The following is a 26,273-nucleotide window of genomic DNA, read 5'->3' on the forward strand; positions in this document are numbered from 1 at the left end:
TGAAGAAAACGTATCTCTATTAAGGCTGGGTTACACTGTACATGTGTTGTGGCACTGCAGTGCCATTCATTGTAAATGGCACCTTGGTGCATGTGTGCTACAGAACACCACAGTTCACGGTACGGCACTACCACTGCATCATAAAGAAAAAAACATACGTTTTTGGAGCATATGGGTGCATTAAAAATGTATAGAATTAATGTAACGCAGGTTAATGTCCTACAATAGGGTGAATCCAGCTAAAAGCCCTGTTGCCATGTTTAAATCTAACACAACATAGGGATGGGTGGGAAGGGAACCAGCAAACACAAATGCTCCTGCGCTTGGGGATGGACTCGATGCAGGCTACAACCACATTAAGAATGTCCTGGAACATGCACACCTTGCTGCCCTCAAATAGACCGGGGGAATCCAAATATACTGAATGAGGAAAGAAAAAACAGAGGGTGCACAGGCCTAGTGACCATAAAAAATGTTTAATAAAAAATAAAGTATGTGTTGTACTCACAAACGACAATATAGTCAAGGCACATCATAAAGAACAGCTGGGTCAACACCGCGCTGAGTAACAGTCCGTAATAGGGAGTATAGACATCCAAAAGGCTGATGCGTTTCGAGGACTTGCCTCTTCCTCAGAGGGTGGGAAGGGGTTTCACTCTCCTTGGTAGATTTTCCATGGAATATACATTGCAGAGAATTAAGCAGGAAGCGTATGCTTTCAGAAAAGAGGAAGGGTGGGAACTCCAGCGTGTAAAATTCACCACTGAAGACCATGTGAGATGTAAAGAGCAGTCGGATGATTGGCATATTTACATCTAACCCAAAAAAAAAATATCGTGGGTGAGTGAGCCATCCTTTAATTAACACTACTAATATCCTATTATTCTTTCTCCTTCAGGTGTTCCTGGCATCACATCAAGTCATCGATCAGAAGCTGGCAGTAAAAATGGTAAAAAAATCTCTTGTGCGCCCTGCAAAGCTTTTCTCAGCCATGGAAGAGGCGGAGGGTAACAGGTTCATCCCACAATTATATGCTACTTTTCAGACAAAGGTAAGCAGATTTATCTTTTACTTATTTTGATGGAATAATAGGAGAGTCCAAATCAATTAGAATATCACATTCTCTTATTCCTTATAGCTCTCCAGTCACATATGTTGGTAAATGCTAGTCAACAGGCTTGGTTCTGTAACCTTGAAGAGCTTTTGATGGTCATCTAAGCAGGTTCTTCGATTCTTGCTGCTTGGAGAAGGGAGGATAACATTTTCAACTTCACAGAACAAGCCAAGTAAATGTGACTATTACTAGCTATAAAGTGACCTGAATGAATGAGACCCTTCACAGACATGTTGCTAAATTTCTCATAATGTGAGAAGACAAGGCTAAAGGGTTGAATATTGACTCCCATAGTGAAAAATGAATGCATTCTAATTTTTATCTGTTTTATCTTCTTTTAGAATCACTTTTTCTATGTCATGGAGTATGTGAATAGTGTGACACTGTATGAATTCGTACCCAGGATGGCTCCTTTACATCTTGACATCATAAAGTAAGTACTACAATGGGGCTTGTTGGTAGTGGGGAGGGAGGTAGAACTGGAGCTCTGTTATGGGGCCTCTGTGTTTAAAGGGGATGGGATGTGATTTACTTTACTTAACCACCCCCAGGTAAGCTTGTTGGGTGCCTTGCTCCTAAAGGCTATGTTTGTATTGGTCCAATGTTTTTAATTAAGAAAATACAGAGGGAATAGGGAAAGAGGATAGCTAAGATGCCAAACATTGCCTATATGCATTACATGCGGAAGTAAGGCTAGCTATTGGACCAGAATTTGTACCCTGAGCAACTGGAATCTGCTAAAAGCCATAAGATGGACTCACAGGACAGAGCGTAGCCTGATCATTCCAGAAAAAATACTCTAATATTCATGAGTAGCTGTCATTACTTATAGGATGAGTTTCAGGAAGATCTAACTAATAAGAGATTGGTATAATGAAGACATTCATGGTTGTGCTCTTAGCTGGACAGTCATGTCAGTACTTAGAATTACAGTAATAACTCCATAATGAGAATACTTCAGGGCTTGCTTATAGCCAAATGAAAAAAAAAAGGATGCATATAAAAAATGAATATCCCTATGGTAATATTTTGTTGAAATATTTTAGCAATATATAAATCGTCTTCAAAAATATACCTATTTCCTGTAGCATTAGGATCGGGCAATATTAATGGTGCACCTAGATTACTATAGGACAAGTTCATCACTAAGAAATCTTTTCTTTTTTCCATTAGATTTATTGCGGCTGAGATACTGTGTGGCATACAATTTCTTCATTCCAGGAGCATCATACATTTGTAAGTAACCGAGTCATCACATTTTATCGTTATTATTATTATACAGGATTTATATAGCGCCAACAGTTTGCTCAGCACTTTACAATTTAACGGGAGACAATACAGCAACAATACAGTTCAATACAAGAGGGTTAGGAGCTTACAATCAAAGATAGCTCATTGGTTTCAAAACTGTGGCCTGCAGGCCAGATGCGGCTCTTTACTTGCTTCTACCTTGCCTTTGGGGTGCTACTTCTCCCAAAGATACCAATGATGGGACACTGTTCCTTTCACTGACACCAATGATGGGGCACTATTCCTCCTACAGGCATCAATGATGGGGGCACTATTCCTCCCACTGACACCAATAGTGGGGGCACTGTTCCTCCTACTGACATCAATGATGGTGCACTATTCCTCCTACTGACATCAATGATGGGGCACTATTCCTCCCACTGACACCAATAGTGGGGGCACTATTCCTCCCACTGACACCAATAGTGGGGGCACTATTTCTCCTTCTACTGAGCACAAGTGCTATGTAATATTCTTACTACTACTGACCACAAAACCTGAGGCATTGTTTTCTCCCACTAATGCTGGGGCATCTTCTACTTCCACTGGCCATAGTCTTCCCCCTTTAAAGTCTGAAGGCTAGCAATCTGGCCCTTTGTTTAGAAAGTTTGGAGACTCCTGTCCTAGCTGATAACAACCTGCTTACCCTTTTCTTCTTCTTGTTTACAGTGACCTACATGTAAAAAACATCCTCATCGATAGTACCGGACACGTCAAGATTATTGATTTTGGTTTGGCAAAGAAGATGCCATATCCTTTTTGCTGGAATACTCCATTTATTGCACCCAAGGAGGTAAGGTTCATGCTGTCCATTTATAATCAGTGCTGTAGTGTTTTTCTGTCCGCAAAGAGGTTCTTAACCATTTCTATCGAGCGATTGTTTTCATTTTTCACACATGTTAACACTTGCCCTCCAGAGGATTTAACCCCCTTCCTGACCAGGCCAATTATTGCGATATGGCGCTGCGTTATTGTAACTGACAACTGCGCGGTCATGCAACGCTGTACATAAATGAAATTTATGTCTTTTTTTTCCTTTTAGTGGTATTTGATCACCTCTGTGTTTTTTAATTTTTTGCGCTATAAACAAAAAAAAGCCGACAATTTTGAAAAAAAAACTATATCATTTACTTTTTGCTATAAAACATATCCAGTCAAAAAATTTAAAAATCAAATTTCATCATACATTTAGGCCAAAATGTATTCTGATACATATCTTTGCTAAAAAAAATCCCAATACATGTAAATTAATTGGTTTACATGAAAGTTACAGCGTCTTCAAATGGCGGTATAAATACTGGAATATTTATTTTTTTTACACTAGTAATGGCGACGATCAGTGACTTATAGCGGGACTGCAGTGGGCATTCTGACACTGGGGGGGAACTGACTAACTGCCACCGACATCCCAATGACTCTAATACAGTAATCAGTGCTAATAAAAAGCACTGACACTGTACTGACACTAGGCAGGAAGGGGTTAACATCTGGGGCGATCAAAGGGTTAACTGTGTGCTGTTTTACATAATGTGCTGTGTGTGTTGTACTAGGGAAACATGCCGCTTTGTATTTCTCTACTGTGCAGAGAAATACAAAGCAGCATGTCCTTGCTGGCAGGAGAGAGACCTGTGTTGTTTACATACAGGTCTCTCCCCTGTCAGCTTTCCCCGACAATTAACATCCAATTGGTGCGGGTAGGGCAGTATGCGCCCCCTACCCGGAAATGCAAATCATGTATATATACGTGATTTAGCACAGCCCTGCCACCCTGTAGCAGTAGTTCTATTATAGGGAAAGCGGTCAATTTTATTTAAATTTATTGCAAAAAAGGGCTAATAAGCCCCCTTTGTGATAGCTTACTAAAACAGGAGCACTCAGAATCTGGTGCCCGACTTTGAAATCATGCGACATACAATGAAGTCACACAATTTCTAAGTCGGGTGAGATGCTGATTTCAGGTGTGATTTGCAAGACATCTGCCACAGATGTCTATGCAAATCGAACCAAAAGTAGTGCATGTACTTCTTCAGAAATCGGTGCGGCTCCAACCAAGTCGGAGGCGCACCGAATTGACGGCTCTAATTGCGGACAATAGGGTGCAACTTGGCATATGATTTGCAAGTCACCTGGCATACAAATTGCATGCCAAGTCGCACCCAATGTGACCAAGGTGTAAGGCTAGGTTCACATCTGTGTGGGAGATGCTGCAGCAGATCCGCGTGAAAATCACCATACAGAGGAATGCAGACCTGTGGGCGGATGCCATTAGTTCTAATGGCACGCCGCCCACACTGGAAAACGCAACTGTACTGGGAACCGAGGTTCCCGTGCGGGCTGCGTTTTCAGAAGAAGTGCAGGGACTTCTTCCCTGCGTGTCACGGGGCACAGGAGTCCAGTCAAATGAATGGGCTCTCATGCCCGCACGGCCGCATACATGTGAACCAGGGCTAACTGTGCATCTTAGTCAATCAGCTTCTAACTTCAGCTTGTTCAATTAAGCTTTGACAATGAAAGCTGGAGGCTGATTGGTTTCTATGCAGAGCTGCACCAGATTTTGTACTCTCCAGTTTTAGTGAATGACCCTCATAGGCTAACATGGAGGGGCATTTAGAGGCACAGAAAGAGTCCAATGCCCTTAAAAGTAGCATTTTTAAAGCGGAGTTCCACTCACAGTGTGAAAAAATAAAAGTCAGCAGCTACAAAAACTGTAGCTGCTGACGTTTAACAAACAGCCACTCACCTGTCCCCCGATCCCACGGTGTTCCCGCCGCAGCCCGTTTTACCAGCCGTCCTGTATTCCCGGCGCCGGCATCTTCAGCGTGGGCACCTGGCTGTGACAGCTTGAGGCTTCACAGCTGGGTACCCACTGCGCATGCGCGAGTAGCGCTGCGCTTCCTGAATGGCCCCGTAGTCTTCTGGGACTTGTCACGTGTCCCACAAGACTCTGGGGCGGGAGTGAGGGAGGACAACTTCCACTTCCGATCGCCTAGGCAATCGCAGCGGAAGTGGGAGCGGGTACCTGTCAATTTCGGGTACCCGCTCCTCCCTCAGCTCCCCAAAGGTACCAATCCTTAATGTGGAGCAGGGGACCAATCTTTAAAGCAGAACTTCCCTTTTTGGGTGCAACTTGCTTTAAGCAAGCATGAAGCCTATAAAGTATGAAACCTATCAGCATTTCATAGGGAGCTTCATGCTTCTACCTGCCAAGATCCTGCAGAGGACTTAAAATCAGTGTGCTATATAAAGATCATTTATATACATGTCTGTGCAGTTATAGCAATATAATGACTATTCCCATTGATGCACTTGTCCAATCATGACTGGTCCTTTGAAATAGGCTTTTCTTTTACATATTTATTCAGCACATAGCGAATAACAGAAGTCATTCAATAATAAAACTCCATATAGTGATAATTAGGCATTATTTGAAATTTTTATTTCCTGTCTCTAATTTGTTTTTTTACTCCCCACAGAGCCCAGCAAGTGACCAGTCTAAGAACACAAAAGTGAAGCTTTCCAGGGAGCACCCAAAATATTGTCCAGGTTCTGATGTCCCTGGATTTGACTTTGTCAGCGAACGATGGAAGGAGATGCAGCAATAGCAGTAGAGAATCGGGATGAGCCGGGGTTCAGACTGAATCCTGAAATTAGTCGTCATTGCTGGACCAATGAGGCTGAATTCAAGCTACATGTGGTAACTTTTACTATTACTACCCAGTGTTTTCTATGTGTCCCATTCACACTGCAATACAGCCTGGAGCTGTGCTGCAGCAAGCGGTGATAAAATGTAGACATGCTGCACTTTAATCCTGAAGTTAGCCATCATTGCTGGACCAATGAGGTTTAATCCACGCTACGTGTGGTGACCAGCATATTACTGCATTGTAAAATCATTGGTCACTGCAAGGACACACCAAGAACAACTGTTTTCTGTGTGTCCTATTCACACTGCAATGCAGCCTGGAGCTGCGTTAAATGCAGACATGCTATATTTTCTGGCAGTGTGCTGCACCGGATCACATTTCACTTTACTTTGTGCTGCTGTACAGTGACATGAATGAGGTGTACGTTTGTACACATTAAATACAGTTCAGTACAGAAAAAAGGGAGTTGTGTATTGCGCTGATTCATGCATTATACCACCCCCTACACAGCTGAAGGAGAGGAAACCATTGTGGTTTACCTCTCTCTGGCTGCTGTCCATTTAAAATAAAAAAAAATTACTGCTGGGGAGGCAGAAGACAGGGATCACCGCTGGGTAGGCAGAAGATAAGGATCACCACTGGAGAGGCATAGGATAGGGATCACCACTGGAGAGGCAGAGGATAGGGATCACCGCTGGAAGGGCAGAAGAAAGGAATCACCGCTGGGAGGCAGAGGACAGGGATCACCTCTGGGGAGGCAGGGGATAGGGATCATTGCTGGAGAGGCAGGGGACAGGGATAATCGCTGGAGAGGACAGAGATCACTGTTGGAGAGGGAGAGAACAGAGATCACCACTGGAGAAAGAGAGGTCAGAGAACACTGCTGAAGAGGGAGAGGACAGAGATCATAGCTGGAGAGGGAAGAGGACAGAGATCATAGCTGGAGAGGGAAGAGGACAGAGATCATAGCTGGAGAGGGAGTGGACAGGGATCATCAATGGAGAGGACAGTGATCAATGATGCAGAGGGAGAGGACAGGGATCATCGATGCAGAGGGAGAGGACAGGGATCATCGATGCAGAGGGAGAGGACAGGGATCATCGATGCAGAGGGAGAGGACAGGGATCATCGATGCAGACGGAGAGGACAGGGATCATCGATGCAGACGGAGAGGACAGGGATCATCGATGCAGAGGGAGAGGACAGGGATCATCGATGCAGAGGGAGAGGACAAGGAACACCGTTGATGAGGTAGAGGATAGGGATCACCGCTGGAAGGGAAGAACACAGGGATCATTGCTGGGGAGGTAGAGGGCAGGGATCACCGCTAGGGAGGCAGAGGACAGGGATCACCGCTGGGTAGACAGAGGACAGGGATCACCACTGGAGAGGCAGAGGATAGGGATCACCGCTGGAAGGTCAGAAGAAAGGAATCACTGCTGGGAAGCAGAGGACAGGGATCACCACTGGGGATGCAGGGGACAGAGATCACCGCTGGGGAGGCAGAGGACAGAGATCACAACTGGCGAGGGAGAGGACAGAGATCACCGCTGGCAAGGGAGAGGACAGAGATCATAGCTGGAGAGGGAAGAGGACAAAGATCATAGCTGGAGAGGGAGTGGACAGGGATCATCGATGGAGAGGACAGTGATCAATGATGCAGAGGGAGAGGACAGGGATCACCGCTGGAAGGGAAGAACACAGGGATCGATGCTGGGGAGGTAGAGGACAGGGATCACCACTGGGGAGGCAGGGGAAAGAGATCACCGCTGGCGAGGGAGAGGACAGAGATCACCTCTGGCGAGGGCAGAGATCACCACTGGAGAAGGAAGAGGACAAAGATCATAGCTGGAGAGGGAGTGGACAGGGATCATCGATGCAGAGGGAGAGGACAAGGATCACCGTTGATGAGGCAGAGGATAGGGATCACCGCTGGAAGGGCAGAATAAAGGAATATACTAAGCAAAATGGTAGTGTGACAAGAACACCCCTACCTGGAAAAAGAAGGTTATTAGGTGATCCACGCGGAGTAATATGAATTCAAAAATATTCCAAACAATTCTTTATTTGATCACATAGATCATAAGGAGGTTAAACATGAGCATGGTGTACATATGAAAAAAATAAAATCATGTTAAAAAGCACTAGGCGTCTTCAGTTTAGGGTCATCTTAACAAATAGAGTACCACAAGGCAGAGTTATAAAGTGGTGATATAGTTATCCTGGGTTTCCATGGGTTTTCGGCTTGTATTCGAGTAAACCATGTATGCAGCAAATGTGTTCCCAATGTATGTCAGGTATCTCCTGATGTGAAAAAAGCTGGAATACAAAAATATATAGTATATATATGGAAATATGAAAACCAAAAAACCATATCACATCCAATATTCACCAGGCCTCCCTCTACAATGGTCAGTGGATACTACTATTACCTTCTCAAAGGTGAGGTTGACAGGCCAGCTTCTCAAGTGTAGGGACTTCCTGGATAGCCACCCCAAATAAAATAAAGTCCACAGTACCAAATGATTCTGAGGATATATATAGAAAAATAGTGAAAAATGTAAAGATCATGGGCATCAGGTCACCCTGAAAATAAAACACACACAGAGTGGGTATATTACCATCAATGAAGATCAAGAAGACATCTGTCGACTTGAAATAGGATCAGGTCCTTGATGCTTTTCCAAGATGCATATGGGGGTGAGGAGCCAGGTAGTCACAATACATAGATTCCAAACACATACACTGTGTATATAGCATATAACAGGCTATACGGGCCTGAATTCTGATACCCAATAAAGGGTTTCCAAAAATTGCTCAAAATGAGAAGATTATTATTCCATATACTGTGTATATAGCATATAGCAGGCTTTGCAAACCTGAATTTTTATACCCAATAAAGGGTTTCCAAAAATTGCTCAAAATGAGAAGGTTATTGCGGTTTCATGAGGATATGGCTATGTCACAGCACAACCCCTAGATAGGATAGCGTATATATATATATATATGTAGATCGTCCTCCAAAGAGGATTTGCAAAGATTCCCCGAATATACAGGGTAATTTAGGCCCAAATAGCATGTCCTTGTTAACACCATAAAAGCTCTATCAATCGCAACAGCCGTAAGCTAAATTAACTTGCCACCGGTGGAAGATAAATTTCCCTGAAAGATAGCCGTTTGCGAGCCGCTGCAACAATAGCCTTATGGTAGTTTTCAGAGGGTCAAGGGCCTTCCTAGCAGGGAGCTGTGACACCGCCGTTCCTTCCCGCCTCGTGGGCGCCGCACCCAGTGAAGACGCCGAGCGTAGTGACGTCAATACGTTGACGCGTTTCGTCCGCCAATCACCGCAGACTTCGTCAGAACTGGGAGGGGACTTCAATACTTCGCCTTATATGGTGCTCTAATTGCATACCAAAGAGTCTCCACCTCGCCATCTTGTGTTGAAAGAGTATCACTACATTGGAATAATCCAAAGTGAATTAAAACACATATATTGAATTTAAAATGATTGCTGGATATAGAAGAAAGGAGCCTAAATATTATTATAAATCAGATCCTCTTCAAAGAAAAATTAAATTAAAGATAAAGAGGAAATCTAAATTAGCACAATACTTGTTCCAGTGGGGAAGACATCAAGACCAGATTCCGCTACCCAGGCTTTCAATATTAATCCAGTTATTTGAATTTATTTTAATTATCTAGAGAAAATAGAATCTGAAAGTTACGAAACAACAAAAATTTAGAAGAGATCTTGAGGACTGGGAGAAAGGTGAGATATTCGATCTAACAAATAGCAGAGGAAGAAGTCGATCAAAACGTAAAAAACATTTCTCTAGGAATAATAGAGGCTATTCATCAATGAGTGAAGATGATGAGGAAAGCTATAAGAGATCGGTTAGTTTTTTAGAAGAAAAGACAGCGGGCGAGAACCAGGGGATACTAAAACAAACAAACAAACAAATCAATGGGACAAAGGAAGAAAGAAGCACTCTAGTTACCCTAAAACCACCCAATCAAAATCGCACCCGAAGCCACAAGAGATAAAGACCAACGTAGAGGGGGGAGTGAATGATCTTAAGGTAATAAATCTTTCCAAATTTGTATTGAAAAAAAGACATAATGATTTACTACGGAAAGGTTTAACCTTCTCCCCTACGGATAAAATGGACCTATTTGAGGTCTATAAAGACCTAAACCTGTTCCTGAGAAAGATCCTTCTGAGAATTCCATATTTATCTAGAGAAGAACAAAATCCCTATGACCTCAACTCAGAGAGGGAACAACAGGCTTTGAGAGACCTTATTAGCCTCTCTGAGGAGACCTCCATAGAAAGTGAGCTCGGGGAGGTGGATGTCTCTAATAAGTGGAAAAGACACACTAGACTTAAAACTCCGTCTAGAAGAATGCCCAATATCAGGGAAAACAAATGGTTAAGTACTTTCCTAGATCTAGTACACAATGATCTGGGGAAAATAGACTGGACAATGAGGAACGGTGATAACCTCACTAAGAGCGAAAGAATAGCCCTTAGGGAACTTAAGAATGCTAAAAACATTGTGATCAAAAAGAGTGATAAAGGGGGAAATGTAGTATTATTGGAGAGTGTGGAGTATGAGAAGGAGGTACTTAGACAGTTGAAGAGTCAGGATACATATCATAAACTGTCTAATAACCCGTTTCCAAAACTTGTAGTTGATTTAAATAAAAAAGTGAGATTGGCACATGAAGCAAATCTATTAACCAAACGGGAATGTGATATGTTGACAGTTGATGTATATAATATCCCCACCTTCTATGTAATTCCAAAAATACACAAAAATCCCTCTCAACCACCGGGACGCCCTATAGTATCGGCCATTGGTGGCCCTTTGGAACCAATAGGTAAATTTGTAGATGATTTAATTAAGGATCTGGTTCTAGAACTCAGATCTTATGTAAAAGACACTGGAGATGTACTTAAAAAGATCCTAAATGTAAAAGTACCAAAAGGTGCACTCCTGGTCGGCATTGATGTGGAATCCCTCTACACCTCTATCCCACATACCTGGGGACAAAAAGCTGTGGCCCACTTTTTGGAGACACATTTTCCTGAAATGGAGGCTCAAAATGAATTTATATTGGATTTGTTGGAATTTATGTTGACTCATAACTGTTTCCAGTTTTTGGGTTCCTTCTACCAACAAATATGTGGTACCTCCATGGGAGCACCTTGGGCCCCGGCATATGCATGTCTACATCTAGGTCTATGGGAAGAGGAGTTGGTATATCCCTCTATTCCCTATAACCAATACGCAATAACTTGGTTATATATTGATGATGTCCTGATGGTTTGGGATGGTAGTATTGATGAGCTTAAAAGGTTTATGGAATTTCTGAATGACAATGATAGGAATATTAAACTTACTTATACAGTAGATAGAGAGGTGATAACTTTTTTAGATCTGTCAATCTCTGTCTACGGAAACGATCTGGTTACTAAAACATTCAGAAAGGAAACAGCGGCTAATACACTTCTCCATGCCAATAGCTATCATCCAAGGAGTTTAAAACAAGGAATTCCTATTGGTCAGTTTCAGAGAATAAAAAGAAATTGTACAGAAGATCTGGAGTATAGATATGAATCTATTCAGCTTTATAAGAGGTTCAGAGAGAGAGGCTATTCACATAGAACTCTTAGAAGAGCAAAAAGAAGAGCCCTCGGTAAAACAAGAGAGGAACTGATAAACAAACCAAAATTAAAGCTAGCTGAGAACCTTGAAAACCAACCGGTAAGATTTATAACTAAATTTGGACAACAGTGGGGGGAAGTTAGGAAGGCCCTGGACTCCCATTGGTACTTATTAACTCAAAACCCGCAGATAGCCAAAGTAGTAGGAGAGAGCCCTCAAATGGTAGCAAAACGAACTCGGAATCTAAATGATATACTAGTACAATCAGAATTCCAGAGGGCACCACAGAGAAACTGGTTAACTAGGAGGACCGGTATTTATGGAATGTTCCCTTGTGGTCACTGTCAGATATGCCCATTTGTGCATAAGTCTAATCAGTTCTTTAATAATGATAATTCTAAGATATTCCAAATACGCAGCTTCATTAATTGCTCAAGTAGCAAAATAGTGTACATGATAGAATGCCCATGTAAGAAGATGTATATAGGTAAAACCAAAAGGAACCTTAGGACTAGGATTGGTGAACATCTGAGAGACATCAGAAATGAAAATAGGAATGTAAGAAAGGGAGAAAAAGAAAACCCATTGGCCCAACATTTTAAAGAAGTCCATGGGGGCAAAACAGATGGTCTAAAAGTAAAAGGGATTTTCATGCTGAATATTTCAGCCCGTCGGGGTGACTTTGATAAAGTCCTCCTACAAAAGGAAAAATTCTGGATTTATACCCTGGGAGCACTTGCCCCATATGGACTTAATACAGAACTTAACTTTGGTTTTTTTTTGAAATGAGTCTCTTGGAGCCTTCTACATATCCTAAGCCATAATCCATATTATGATATCCTTTATGTGAACTAAATATGGATATATTTGGACAAAATATGAATCTTAATTTTGTATCTGATTCTATTTTCTCTAGATAATTAAAATAAATTCAAATAACTGGATTAATATTGAAAGCCTGGGTAGCGGAATCTGGTCTTGATGTCTTCCCCACTGGAACAAGTATTGTGCTAATTTAGATTTCCTCTTTATCTTTAATTTAATTTTTCTTTGAAGAGGATCTGATTTATAATAATATTTAGGCTCCTTTCTTCTATATCCAGCAATCATTTTAAATTCAATATATGTGTTTTAATTCACTTTGGATTATTCCAATGTAGTGATACTCTTTCAACACAAGATGGCGAGGTGGAGACTCTTTGGTATGCAATTAGAGCACCATATAAGGCGAAGTATTGAAGTCCCCTCCCAGTTCTGACGAAGTCTGCGGTGATTGGCGGACGAAACGCGTCAACGTATTGACGTCACTACGCTCGGCGTCTTCACTGGGTGCGGCGCCCACGAGGCGGGAAGGAACGGCGGTGTCACAGCTCCCTGCTAGGAAGGCCCTTGACCCTCTGAAAACTACCATAAGGCTATTGTTGCAGCGGCTCGCAAACGGCTATCTTTCAGGGAAATTTATCTTCCACCGGTGGCAAGTTAATTTAGCTTACGGCTGTTGAGATTGATAGAGCTTTTATGGTGTTAACAAGGACATGCTATTTGGGCCTAAATTACCCTGTATATTCGGGGAATCTTTGCAAATCCTCTTTGGAGGACGATCTACATATATATATATATATACGCTATCCTATCTAGGGGTTGTGCTGTGACATAGCCATATCCTCATGAAACCGCAATAACCTTCTCATTTTGAGCAATTTTTGGAAACCCTTTATTGGGTATAAAAATTCAGGTTTGCAAAGCCTGCTATATACACAGTATATGGAATAATAATCTTCTCATTTTGAGCAATTTTTGGAAACCCTTTATTGGGTATCAGAATTCAGGCCCGTATAGCCTGTTATATGCTATATACACAGTGTATGTGTTTGGAATCTATGTATTGTGACTACCTGGCTCCTCACCCCCATATGCATCTTGGAAAAGCATCAAGGACCTAATCCTATTTCAAGTCGACAGATGTCTTCTTGATCTTCATTGATGGTAATATACCCACTCTGTGTGTGTTTTATTTTCAGGGTGACCTGATGCCCATGATCTTTACATTTTTCACTATTTTTCTATATATATCCTCAGAATCATTTGGTACTGTGGACTTTATTTTATTTGGGGTGGCTATCCAGGAAGTCCCTACACTTGAGAAGCTGGCCTGTCAACCTCACCTTTGAGAAGGTAATAGTAGTATCCACTGACCATTGTAGAGGGAGGCCTGGTGAATATTGGATGTGATATGGTTTTTTGGTTTTCATATTTCCATATATATACTATATATTTTTGTATTCCAGCTTTTTTCACATCAGGAGATACCTGACATACATTGGGAACACATTTGCTGCATACATGGTTTACTCGAATACAAGCCGAAAACCCATGGAAACCCAGGATAACTATATCACCACTTTATAACTCTGCCTTGTGGTACTCTATTTGTTAAGATGACCCTAAACTGAAGACGCCTAGTGCTTTTTAACATGATTTTATTTTTTTCATATGTACACCATGCTCATGTTTAACCTCCTTATGATCTATGTGATCAAATAAAGAATTGTTTGGAATATTTTTGAATTCATATTACTCCGCGTGGATCACCTAATAACCTTCTTTTTCCAGGTAGGGGTGTTCTTGTCACACTACCATTTTGCTTAGTATGTACCTTTTGGGTTTATGGATCCACACTTATACCAGTGAGTCGGAGATAAGTTAATGACACTAGTTATACGTGTCATTATTGGGTGGCTTGTTTGTGCTTTATTGTTGTGGCAGAATAAAGGAATCACCGCTGGGAAGCAGACGACAGGGATCACCACTGGGGAGGCAGGGGACAGGGATCACCGCTGGGGAGGCAGAGGACAGGGATCATAGGTGGCGAGGGAGAGGACAGAGACCATCGCTGGAGAGGGAGAGGACAGAGATCACCACTGGAGAGGGAAAAGGACAAAGATCATAGCTGGAGAGGGAAGAAGACAGAGATCATAGCTAGAGAGGGAGTGGACAGGGATCATCGATGGAGAGGACCACTGTTGATGAGGCAGAGGATAGGGATAACCACTAGAAGGGCAGAACACAGGGATCACCGCTGGAAGGGAAGAACACAGGGATCACTGCTGGGGAGGTAGAGGACAGAGATCACCACTGGAGAGGCAGAGGATTGGGATCACCGCTGGAAGGGCAGAAGAAAAGAATCACCCCTGGGAGGCAGAGGACAGGGATCACTGCTGGGGAGGCAGGGGATAGAGATCACCGCTGGGGAGGCAGAGGACAGGGATCACCGCTGGGGAGGCAGAGGACAGGGATCACCGCTGGAGAGGGAGAGGACAGGGATCACCGCTGGAGAGGGAGAGGACAGCGATCACCACTGGAGAGGGAAGAGGACAGAGATCCCCGCTGACAGGGCACTCAGGAGAACTCCTTTCCCATCCCAGCACTGCACAGAGCTCCTCCTTCCCACACTACACTTAGCGGAGATCACACACAGCCATGATCTCCACAGTGTGTATCTGGCTACTGCGGCTGCACTGCTGTTCCAGCCAAGGATTTTCACAGGTCAGAACTGCAACATAGAAGCCAGCTACATACTGTGCAGATTGTGGCTGTGTATAAGGGAATGTGATCTCAGCTATGTGTAGTGTGGGGAGAAGGAGCTGTGTACTGAGATGGGAAAGGAGCTCTGGCAAGTGCCTGGCCAGCAGCGACCCCTGTCCTCTGCCCAACAAGCGGCGACCCCTGTCCTCCAACCTGCTGACCCTTGTCCTCAGCTCAGCTGACCCCAGTTCTCTATGACCTACTGACCCACTGTACACTGCTCTACCAATTTCTGTACAATCCCCTGCTGACCTTTCATCCTTGGACTTGCTGCCCCCATCCTCTGCCCTTGTGACTCTTGTACACTGCCCTAAAAACCAATAGCTTCTGTACACTGCCCTTCAAACTGCTGATCCAGAACTCTGCCCTGCTGACCCCTTGTACACTGCTCTGCTGACCCCCTGTACACAGCCCTGCTGACCCCCTGTACACTGCTCTGCTGACCCCCTGTACACAGCCCTGCTGACCCCCTGTACACAGCCCTGCTGACCCCCTGTACACTGCTCTGCTGACCCCCTGTACACAGCCCTGCTGACCCCCTGTACACTGCCCTGCTGACCCCCTGTACACTGCCCAGATGACCCCCTGTACACTGCTCTGCTGACCCCCTGTACACTGCCCTGCTGACATCCCATCCTCTGCCCCCTCACATCAGAAAGGCTAGATCCAGCCCTGATGTACATCGCTGGACAAGGTGATTGGCGATGCATTTACACCATGTGATTTGTTTAAAAAATGAAACACTATGTTTACAGTTAAGGAAACAATAATAAATGCACATATCTGTTCAGGAAAAAATGTGCTTTTATTATTTTTCCCACAGAAGCCTCTAAAGCATTCCAGCCACAAAGGCAGGTCCCTGCAGATCGCCGGGTCTGCAAATTGCTAACATGCAGAATTCATGCTGAACTCTTCATGTTAACAAACATGATCCCCATCCCTATTGTAGAGATAGAGATGATAGAGATAGAGATGAGGATGATAGAGATAGCGATGGAGATGATAGAGATGGAGATGATAGAGACAGATATATAGATAGAGTTGATAGAGATAGAGATGATAGAGACAGCGATGGAGATGATAGAGATAGAGATGATAGTGACAGAGATGATAGAGATGGAGATGAAAGAGATGGAGCTGCTAGAGATAGAGATGATAGAGATAGCGATGGAGATGATAGAGATGACAGAGATAAAGATGATAGAGATAGTCAGGGGACACTAATGTGGGGGGAGGGAGTGGCAAGGGACACTGCTATTGGGGGGGTTAACTGCTATGGGAGGGTTAGGGACACTGCTATGGGGGGGGAAGGTGGGGTCAGGGGACACTGCTCTGGGGGGGGAGGGAGCAATGGACACCACTATGGGGGGACAGGGGAACACTGCTATGGGGGAGGGGGGGAAGGGATGGCAGAGGACACTGCTATGGGGTGGAAGGGGGAGTAGAGGACACTGCTACGGGGTGGAAGGGGGAGTAGAGGACACTGCTACGGGGGTTAGAGGACACTGCTACAGGGGGCAGAGGGGGGGCAAGGACACTGTGGGGGAGAAGGGGAGACTTTTTCCTGCACAGGAGTCCCCTTTAAAATCTATACCAGGCCTTTTCACCCGGTATAAGTGTTGAGGAAAATTCCCAGACTGTGTTGTTAAGTAACAGAACAAAGCCAGCTGGGAAATGTCATTTATCTTTTCATTGCTAGAAGGTTAATGTGAGGGAAAAAAATGAACCGTGGCCTAATATAGGCGGCAACCTGCTATGATGAAAAGTGTTTGTGCCACAAGATGGACCTCTGTGTGAGGTCCCGATCATGTGATCACTGATTGGCCAAATCAGTGGTCACATGAATAGTATTAAGCAAGATGTCACTTGCTGACATCATTGCTTACTACTTGTGAAATCTGTGAATGATCACAGAGGTCACATGGTACAAGGCTATTCACAACAGCCTGGTACCATGTGACAAGCTGTGACCAATCACAGCTCTCACAGTATTTCTCAGTGGCTGCAAGAATGCAGCCAGAGAGAAGGAGAAATGATTGCTTTTACAGCCTTTATGGGTGTAAAAGCAATCAGTGTAAAAAAAACAACAACAAAATCTTCATCACCCCCCCACAAGTAGTACAGTGTCACTATGGTGACACTGTACTGCTAGGATGACAGTATGTTAAAAAAACAAATATAAAAAATAACATAAAAATGGAAAAAATGTTTTGAAAAATTATAATTTTTGGTTATAAACTAATTTAGGTTATTTTTTTTTTTACTAAAGAGATATATAAATTTTGGTCAAGATTTATGAAGAAAGATTATTTATTTGCAAAATTTTATAAGAAAAACACTTTTCAAAAATTTTTGGACTTATATAGCAAAAAAAAATAAAAATCCCAGTGGTGAATAAATACCACCAAAATAAAGTTTTATCTGTCTCAAAAAATGCTAAAAAACTCATATGGGTACAATGTTGCATGACCGCGCAATTGTCATTCAAAGTGTGATAGTGCTGAAAGATGAAAATTGGCCTGGACAGAAAGGGGGTGAAAGTGTCTGGACTTGAAGTGGTTAAGGTCCACCCTTTAGCAGGAATATTGCTACAGGGCGGACTCCCTGTGCAAAATCACATATATATATATATATATATATATGTGATTCACACTCCTACTCCTACTGATCACACCGATCTTGGGGAGATCAGATGATGTAAGGGCAGAGGAGATATCTAGAGTCTAATAGACCCCAGATTTTTCAAAAACGAATATATGACAATGCCTACTGCTGTAACTATTACATATTTACATTCCCTGTGACAGCAATAAAAGTGATTTAAAAAAAATGAAAAGAATTAACAGGACAGTACCCCCCCGAGCGTGCAACTGCTTGCGCAAGCGTTGACCTCATACCTGTATGTAAACAAAAGTCGCACCATGCATGTGAGGTATCGCCAAGAGCGTCAGATCAAGGGCAGTAATTCTAGCACTAGACCTCCTGTGTAAATCTGAAATGGTAGCCTGTAAAAGCTTTTAAAGCATCGCCATTGCACGGGGTGTGCGCAGTTTTAAAGCATGTCATGTTTGGTATCTATTTACTTGGCATACCATCATCTTTTATATTTTACCAAACTGTTGGCCAATATATTGTGTTTTTGTGCATTAAAAGTAAAAAAAAGTGTATTTTTTCAAAAGATTTGAGTTTGAAAAAAATTGCTATGCGAGTACTATGCGACATAAAATTTGCAGCACCCACCATTTTATTCACTAGGGTGTCTGCTTCAAAAAATATATATAATGTTTGGGGGTTCATAGTAATTTCCTAGTAAAAAATACAGATTTTTTTCATGTGAACAGTGTCAGAAAAGGCTTGGTCTTCAGATGGTTAGAAAAGTGAGTGATGTGTGAGGCATAAACTTCTAATGCCCCCTCCACATGACCCCTTTTTGGAAAGTAAACACCCCAAACTATTTGCTGAGAGGCATGTTGAATTAATAGAAGAATTAATTTTTTTACCATAACTTTTTGGAAGATGACAAAAAAAAAAAAATGTTATTTTACACAAAATTGTCACTTCAAAGATTTATTGCTCACACATCCCATGGGTATATGTGGAATTACTCCCCAAACATTCCCCAAATATTCTGCTACTCCTCCTGAGTATGGGGGTACCACATGTGAGAGGCGTTTTGGCAGTCTAGCCGCATACAGGACCCCAAAACCCAATAAGCACCTTCAGGCTTTATTTCCTTCATTACACTTCCTGACTACCTTTCATAGTTTTGGAGGCCCTGAAATGTTAGAATAGTAGTATGAACCCCCCTATCCTTCAAATGACCCCTTTTTGGAAAGTAGACACCCCAAGGAATTTGATAAGAAGTATGGTAAGTATTTTGCAGATCTCATTTGTTGCCACAAGTTTTTGGAAAATGAAGAAAACAAAAACAGATTTTTCTTTTCTTTTTTTATATTTCAAAAGCTTGTGAGAAAAAATTAGATCTGCAAATGCCTCTTTTTGAATTCCTTGGGGTATCTACCAAAAAGGGGTCATTAGGGGGGGGGGGGGGTCCTGGCATTGTAGGACCTCCGAAACTGTGATAAGTAGTGAGGAAGTGAAATGAGGAAGTTACGCACCTTCAGGCTTTCAAAGTGGTCATTGGATTCTGGGTTCCTGAATGTGGCTAGGCTCCCAAAAAGTCTCACACATGTGGTATCCCCATACACAGTAGAAGTAGAAGAATGTTTTTTGGGGTGTAATTCCACATATACACATGGCATGTGGGAGCAATATATCATTTAAGTGACAACTTTGTGCAAAAAAAAGGAAAAAACATGTTTTGACATTTTCCAAAAACTTGTGAAAGAAAATAAATCTTCCATGGACTCAACATGCCTCTCAGCAGATAGCTTAGGGCGTTTACATTCTGAAAAGGGGTCATTTGGGAATGTTTGTACTGCCCTGGTATTATAGCACCTCAAGAAATGTGATAGGCAGTTAGAAAGTACAAGCTGTGTAAATTCCAGTATCTATACCATGGTTTGTAGATGCTATAATGTTCAGCCAAACTAATTAATATGCAGTTATTGGGATTTTTTGTTTATGGCGCAAAAAGAAAAACCCAGAGGTGATCAAATACCACCAATAGAAAGCTCTATTTGTGTGAAAAAAGGACATAAATTTAATTTATTTACTGTATTGCATGACAGCGCAATTGTCAGTTAAACTAGCACAGCGCCATATAGCAAAAAATGGCGTAAAATTCCAATATCCATACCACCATTTGTAGACGCTATAACTTTCACACAAACAAATTAATATACACCTACTGGAATTTTTTTTTTTACCAAAGACATATAGCAAAATAGATTTTGGCCTAACTTTATGACGAAATTTGAGTTTATTGGATATTTCAAGGTATTTAGTAAGAGGCATTGTGAGTTTTTTTGGGCCTGGCCTTATGTGAGAAAGTAATTGCTCCCTAAATCCCCTGCTGCATAACTCAAGTGCACTTGAGCTTGAAGTCACTAACTGATGGCCAGACATTCACCTTCAGAATTTTCTGGTAGATCGCAGAATTCATGGTTTCATCAATTATGGCAAGTTGTTCAGGTGCTGAAGCTGCAAAGCAGCCGCAGACCATCACCCTACCACCACCATGTTTCTCTGTAGGTATTATGTTCTTTTTATGAAATGTTGTGTTAGTTTTACGCCAGATGTAATGAGATGCACACCTTCCAAAAAGTTAAATTTTTGTCTCATTAGTCCACAGAATATTTGCCCAAATGCCTTGGGGATAATCAAGATGTTTTGTGACAAATGTGTGATGAGCCTTTCTGTTCTTTTTGGTCAGTAGTGGCTTTCACCTTGGAACTCTCCCATGGATGCCATTTTTGTCCAGTCTCTTTCTTATTGTTGAATCATGAACACTGACCTTAACAGAGGCAAGTGAGGGCTGCAGTTCTTTAGATGTTGTTCTGGGTTCTTTTATGGCCTCCTGTATGAGTCGTTGTGCTCTTGGAGAAATTTTGCTAGGCTGGCCACTGCTGGGAAGGTTCACCACTGGGAGGAAGAGGAAGAGGAGGAGAACTCTCCCATGGATGTCATTTTTGCCCAGTCTCTTTCTTATTGTTGAATCATGAACACTGACCTTAACAGAGGCAAGTGAGGGCTGCAGTTCTTTAGATGTTGTTCTGGGTTCTTTTATGGCCTCCTGGATGAGTCGTTGTGCTCTTGGAGTAATTTTGCTAGGCTGGCCACTGCTGGGAAGGTTCACCACTGGGAGGAAGAGGAGGGAGGAGGGAGGGAGGAGAAGAAGAAGAAAAAGAAGAATTGCAGTCCGCTATTATATTTGACATGAAAAAGTATTGCGGTTGCAACAATGTATCTATTTGTATCCAAATAAAAACATTGTTGCAACCGCAATACTTTTTCATGTCAAATATAATAGTGGAGCTCTCTGCAGGGACAGAATTAATTAAATGCCGGCCGTAGACGGGACGAAAATCGTCTGATTTTTTTTACCGTTGGTGGTAACGTCGGCCTATTGAACGACCGATTTTTCATTTTTTTTTTTTTTATAAAACGGCTGGTTTTCGACCCGCCTATGGCCTGCATTAGTGTGCTTCACTTTGTCAGATAGCTTCTACTTAAGTGATTTCCTGATTCAACAGGTCTGACAGTAATCAGGTCTGGGTATAGCAAGCGAAATTTAACTCAGCTTTCCAAAAATGTAGTTAATCACAGTTCATTTATGATTTGGCGAGGGGGCAGGCAGGTTTGGACAGCTTTTTTTTTCCCTTAATAAATGAAATCATCATTTAAAAACTGCATTTTGCATTTACTTTACATGTGTAATATTATTATACAGGATTTATATAGCGCCAACAGTTTGCTCAGCGCTTTACAATATAAAGGGAGACAATACAGCAACAATACAGTTCAATACAAGAGGGAAAGGAGGGCCTGATCCTGGGAGCTTAATATTAACATTTGATGGTGTGAGTCATTTACTTGTGCCAAATATCCAAAAATATCAGCAAGGGGGCAAATACTTCTTGAAAGCACTGTATCATACGATCTCTGGTCAATTTGCATAAGTGTTACCTGTGACCCGGACATCTGGGCAATGTCTGATGATCATTCATTTTTAAAATACAGGGTATTTTAACATGCACGCTCAGATCACATCACTTGGGGGTGTATGTAAATGTAAATGAAGGAGGAGAAAGTCCAGGCCATCATCAGAGAAGCTGCTGCACATGGATTAGACAATAGTTCTCTCTTTACTTTAAAATGACACATAATAGAACAGGAAAAGTAAGCACCTCCTTACATTTAGGGCTTATTCATACTTTTCCATTTTCATGCAGCAAAACTACTGCAGTTTTCTGCATGGAAAGGCACATTAGTTAGAAATGCTATTCTATCATAAGAGCTTTTATTTTACAGGAGAAACAGACTTCAGCAGACTGTTTCTTAAAGCTTCTGGCATGAATCATAGATCATACTTTGCTGGGTTTTTGCCTTCCTTGGATCAACTGTCGGTATAGGATTATAACTTTTTTTTTTTATGGTTGAACTGGATGGACTTTTGTCTTTTTTCTGCCATACTAACTAACTATGGAAGGCAGGCGGCTTATAAAGCACACACAAGCCTTTATATATTCTATCAAGCACCCAGGAAGTTCGGCTATTAACTTCTCAACTTTGGCCAACTGTCTTCTGCACCTCCTCATTAGTCCCTTTAAGCCTGTAGATTGTCTAACAGACCAAATCATACGTAACCAGGGGTATCATTTCCAGAGCGGAAGGTAAGATTTTGCCTTTAGCTTTCAAGAAGGACCAAGAGCAGACCACATACTGTGAGGATTTGATCTGTTAGAGCAGACATTCTCAAGCAGGGTTCCAAAAGACTTTGCTCGGGGTTCCTTGAGCTATGGCCAACTGACCACCTATTTGATGGTGTCTGCATAATTCCAGGGCTATTGCCACTCAGAATAACCAGTGGCATGGCACCAGTGACCTTTTCAGCTTTCTTTAAGGGTGCCATACTGACCACCACTGTAAGGATGGCATTCTTCTCATTGACCACCAACGTAAGGTGCAATTTTTCCAACTGACCGCCTATGAATTTTTAGCAGGGGTTACCCAAGACCTGAAATTTATTTCAAAGGTTCCTCTTGGATAATTAGGTTGAAAAAAGCTAAGTTAGTGCAACAATATTTACATACAACTATGCAAGGCAACAATCTGTACAGCTTACATCCAATCAGGTACAACCTCAAAATTCCCAGTTGTTGGCAAGAATTAGAGATGAGCTTGGACATCCTCTGAACTCATCTACAGCCAAACTTATGCTCTTTTTTTTTTTTACTCTAATGAGCTGCAGTCAGGGTAATTTTCAACCTGTCACTTTGTTTACATGAGCGGTGGGTCAGGAATGACCCAGGCCACAGCTCACTAGAGTCAAAAATAAAGATTGTTGCGTTAGGAGGATGCGCAAAGCTCGTCTCTAGTAAGCATTGCTGGTCTGAGAGGTAACAAAATGAAATGTGACTGTACAATGAGGAACGGTTTAAATCATTCAGTACAACCAATATAAACATTCTGCCTGATCTCAATGCAGTGTGAGAATTCTAATATGGGGAGCACTGTGTGACCTAATCTTTATTTGTACTCCTGGTTCAAACCTCCTAAGGAGGAGCAGAAAAACAGGTCCTAGCTCCATGCGCACTTAACAGTTAAGAGACGGGAACCATATAAACATCATTTTTGTTTTCTTTTGCAGGCTGGGTAGTTTACATTGGGGGCTTGTTACATGGCCAGTTTAGGTATGGGAATACTCAACAGAGAGGCCTACTTGTTTTCCTTTGTCATTTCTAGATTTGTACAAATCTACATATCCTTTAAAAATGCTTTCTAATGGGCTCCTAAAAAAAGAATACTTTTCCTTAGCAAGTGTTTATTATTTGACTCCTGTGGCGTCACTGTGAAAGAGCCATCCTAGTGACCAGCTTCTATTGATGTCTGAGTATAGGAGCTAATGGCATGCCTGCATGATAGGGCGACGGGAGAATGCTGAATGCTGCATGAGAGTTTCTGCAAGCTGTTGTAGAGCGGTGATTGTACAGCAACTCTTCAGAACAATGCCCTTGTGCCAAGCCGGGAAATGGATTCTATTAAAAGCAAAATCTGCTTTTACTGCTCACTTATATTTAGCTCCTTTGTAGACCTTTTTGGGTTTTGAAACAAAAGCAGATTTCCTGTGAAATTATAAAGTCTGTTCTATAGCGGAGTATCCCAACCTTTTTTTTTTAAATAAGGTACAACTTTATAAACGGTGAGAGTTCAACAAGTAGCCCCCAGAGGCCCCACTGCTTAAGTACACTGTTGTGTATGACTCTATAATAGGTTAGTATACCATTAGAAACAATCCTTTAGGTCTGAAGCAACTAAAACTAAAAGTTCCCTTTTTTTGGTTTTAAATTGTGTGTAAAAACTTCAGTTTTTAAGATGAATTTATTGTGACAAGAGACAGTACAGCCTGTGGTACACATTTGTCACTGCTGAAAAATCACAGCTGGCCATACATGTGGGAATTGGGATAAAGCGATCAAAGTTTTGACTTCATGTATTGTCAAAATCGCAACAGGATCAAAACATATGAATTGGTGGCAGTGATCAAGCACAGGGAAACAGTATCAGGATTGACCTGGCATACACACACATACGCTCTCCCAAACAGGGCCTGCCTAACTTTGTCTTGCATCGTGTTTTGACTATACTGTCCACTTTATATTGTAAAGTGCGACCCACACACTGTTAGTGCTATGTAGGTATGTGAGTATATATATATTGGGCTGAAATAAGTATTGAACACGCCACCATTTTTCTCAGTAAATTATTTCTAAAAGGTGCTATTGACATTTTCACCACATGTCGGTAACAACTCATGCAATCTATACATACAAAGAAACTAAAACAAATAAGTTCAGAAATTAAGTTATGTGTATTAAAATGAAATGACACAGGGAAAGAGTTTTGAACGCACTAACTGAAATGTATTTAATACTTTGTAAAAAAAATCCTTTGTTGGTAAAGATAGCTTCAAGATGCCTCCTGTATGGAGAAACTAGTCGCATGCATTGCTCAGGTCTTCAAATCTTGAAGGTTCCGTGGGCCTCGTCTATGAACTCTGATCTTTAGTTCTTTCCATAGATTTTCTATTATATTCAAGTCAGGTGATTGGCTGGGCCATTCTAGAAGCTTTATTTTCTCTCTTTGAAACCAATTGAGAGTTTCCTTGGCTTTGTGTTTGGGATCATTGTCTTGCTGAAATGTCCACCCTCGTCTCATCATCATCATCCTGGTAGATGGCAGCAGATTATTATCAAGAATGTCTCGGTACATTTTTCTATTCATCCTTCCTTCAATGACATGAAGTTTGCCAGTACCATATGCTGAATAACTGCCCCACACCATGATGTTCTCACCTCCAGAGTTTACTGTTGGTATGATGTTTTTGGGGTGATGTGCAGTGCCATTTGACCTTACACTATACATTAACAGGGATGGTAATGAATGATCACCCACAGGAACCTCCCCACCACTCACCCTCAGCATATAGGAAGAGAAAACAGCCTCCAATCATGCAAAACCATTTAATAACACATAAATCAAGAAAAACAGAGTTTGCACTTACAATATATCAGGATGAAATAGCGTATCAGCATAACAACATGAAAACTCCAAACTTCCAGCTCCTGGTCTGTAATCGGATGAAGCCAAGTGGGCTGGTGGTGTAACGCGTAGGGCGGAGCTTAGTGACGTTGATTCCGGTTACGGACCTGGAGACCGGAAGGTTGGAGTTTTCATGCCGTTATGATGATACGCTATTTTATCCTGATATATTGTAAGTGCAAACTCTGTTTTTCTTGATATATGTGTTATTAAATGGTTTTACATGATTGGAGGCTGGTTTCTCTTCCTATTTGCTGAGGCTGAGTGGTGAGGAAGTTCCTGTGGGTGATCGTTCAGTACCATCCCTGTTAATGTACAGTAGAAGCCCTTTGCTGCCATCTGAAGTTCATTTATGGAATGATCATGCTTGTTAGATCAATGTTGCTATATAGGTCCATTACCTGAGGTGAGCGGCCATCCTATTTCAGGTGGAGGGACACTGAATTCATTTTGCTGTGGAACACTATCAGTGGAAGAACAAGATTGTATGGCCTTTGGGCCGATTGAGCCCTGAGAGACTTTTTGAATTGGCACTGTTTATTTCATTGATCTACCTATTATTTTTGTACTGTATGTTTTAAATGTTATTAGTAGCGCAACACTTATTTTATGGTGAAATTATGTTCTTTCCACTTTTGGATTATGGCCCCAACAGTGCTCACTGGAACATTCAGAAGTTTAGAAATCCTTCTGTAACCAATGCCATTAATATGTTTTGCAACAATAAGGTTGCAAAGGTTTTGAGAG

General features: G+C 42.0%; 2 long non-coding RNA genes across 2 annotated transcripts; one reads left to right on the forward strand and one right to left on the reverse strand.

Annotated features, from left to right (window-relative positions):
• Positions 1-8,095: 8,095 nt before the first annotated feature.
• On the reverse strand, positions 8,096-8,773 carry LOC149474261 (uncharacterized). The gene is made up of 3 exons (XR_016311659.1): positions 8,670-8,773; positions 8,481-8,576; positions 8,096-8,367 (listed from the first exon to the last, which is right to left on the reverse strand). It is a non-coding gene; the product is annotated as an uncharacterized LOC149474261 (long non-coding RNA).
• Positions 8,774-13,783: 5,010 nt separating this feature from the next.
• Positions 13,784-14,277, forward strand: LOC149474262 (uncharacterized). Its single transcript, XR_016311661.1, has 2 exons — positions 13,784-13,892; positions 14,006-14,277. It is a non-coding gene; the product is annotated as an uncharacterized LOC149474262 (long non-coding RNA).
• The last annotated feature ends 11,996 nt before the right edge of the window (positions 14,278-26,273 follow it).

Source organism: Staurois parvus, unplaced genomic scaffold (genome assembly GCF_062004578.1).
Source record: "Staurois parvus isolate SC_StPar_1 unplaced genomic scaffold, SC_StPar_1.0 ptg000009l, whole genome shotgun sequence".
Taxonomy (NCBI): Eukaryota; Metazoa; Chordata; class Amphibia; order Anura; family Ranidae; genus Staurois; species Staurois parvus.